Source organism: Bison bison, unplaced genomic scaffold, assembly GCF_000754665.1.
Source record: "Bison bison bison isolate TAMUID 2011002044 unplaced genomic scaffold, Bison_UMD1.0 scf7180017864156, whole genome shotgun sequence".
Classification (NCBI taxonomy): Eukaryota; Metazoa; Chordata; class Mammalia; order Artiodactyla; family Bovidae; genus Bison; species Bison bison.
Genome location: NW_011494728.1, coordinates 620,809 through 622,895, shown reverse-complemented (window position 1 = coordinate 622,895; position 2,087 = coordinate 620,809).

Sequence of the window (2,087 nt, the reverse complement as noted above, 5' to 3'; positions counted from 1 at the left end):
AGAGAAGGTGATCCGGTTCCCTTCAGAATTCTCAGTTAAATGCAATGCCAGACTGCAAGAGAACAAAGTAAACATTCTAAGAGAAGGAAGCATGAGATTATGTTACAACCAGACAAGTTATTGTTCAAATAAAAGACAAAGGCAATTAAGTCCTTCCTGGAAAAAACTACCTGAGCGTGAAAATCAATAAAACAGATCAATAAAAATTAGGTTACACAATGAATTTTAATGTTAGATATTATAAAAATATATTAAAATAATGTTGATAACAAAACCCATGGATGTGGATGAAAATAGTATGAATAATAATAAATATTTTCATAACTTTTAATTAAGCAGAATATTTTAGGATTAATAACTGCTGTTACAAAAAGAAAATTACCCGAATTCTAGTAATCTCTGCACTTCCCATTAACTTATTTTCTCCAGCTAAATTAAGTACTTCTTTATTTCACCATTTCTAGTGTAATTTCATTCTTAAAGAGTTATTTCTATCTATTTAAATGTATCCTACGGAACTAACACCCAATCTTCACTCACAAGAAGAAAATAACTCTGTATAATAAAGGAGAATAATGAAAAGGTGCAAAACTGAGCTGCTGTGGAATAATTAGGAAAGTGGAGGGATCTAGAAATAGGAATAGAGAAAAGAGCTATATCTCCAGAAATTGTGTGAATGAAATGTCATGTGCTATATGTGTTCCTCTCCACATTTTCTGTATTACTTGAAATTATTATTATTCAATAAACAATGGATCAAATCCAGAAGTTTAAAAAAGCAAACATTTATTTCTTGCTCCTGAATCTACAGTTGGTGTTGCTGTGTTGAGCCTGACTGGGTTGCCAGGGTTCACTAGGCTTGCATTCACATATGTAACAGGTCTGCCTCATTCTGGGGATACAGACTAAAGAACACATGCCACCTTGTCAAGAGGACAAGTGGCCTCTGCTCAGAACTGGCATGCTTTCATGTCCCATTAAGGCAGAGGCAGGTAATCTGACCAAGCCATGTTGGTGTGGTATGAAAGTAAAGTAAGAAAATCCAGTGGGGTAGGGGAAGGAAGAAGTGAATATTTGCTCAGTCAGTCCAACCACACAAAGCTTGAGTAAAATTAAAAACATCATGTTATACTAAATCAACAGAATATGCTGAGTTTTGCAATTATATCTGTTTAGAAATGAAAGCACAAAGGGAATAAGAACAACAAAAACTGGATTATAACTTTATTTCTTCACATAAAGCAAAATAAAATGAGTTACATTTTGTTAATATCTGTTTATTAGATTCTGTTCTAAATAATTTAATTTAAATTTATCTCATTTATTTTTACAGGACAAATATCCTAATTTTTAACTAGGAATACAAACTTTAAAAGCTTAAGATTCTTTCTCACATTCCTGTAGTTCATGTGTTAAGGTTTAAATTCAGCAAGAATACAGCCCTGAGGACATATGAAAAACTAGGTCTTCTAAATGTATATGTCTCAGTTCAGTTCAGTTCAGTTCAGTCGCTCAGTTGTGCCCGACTCTTTGTGACCCCCATGAACCGCAGCACGCCAGGGCTCCCTGTCCATCACCAACTTCTGGAGTTCACACAAACCCGTGTCCATCGAGTTGGTGATGCCATCCAACCATCTAATCCTCTGTCGTCCCCTTCTCATCCTGTCCTCAATCCCTCCCAGCATCAGGGTCTTTTCAAATAAGTCAGCTCTTCGCATCAGGTGGCCAAAGTATTAGAGTTTCAGCTTCAACATCAGTCCTTCCAATGAACACCCAGGACTGATCTCCTTTAGGATAGACTGGTTGGATCTCCTAGCAGTCCAAGGGACTCTCAAGAGTCTTCTCCAACACCACAGTTCAAAAGCATCAATTCTTCAGCACTTAGCTTTCTTTATAGTCCAACTCTCACATCCATACATGACCACAGGAAAAACCATAGCCTTGACTAGATGGACCTTTGTTGGCAAAGTAATGTCTCTGCTTTTGAATATGCTATCTAGGTTGGTCATACCTTTCCTTCCAAGGAGTAAGCATCTTTTAATCTCATGGCTGCAGTCACCATCTGCAGTGATTTTGGAGCCCAGAAA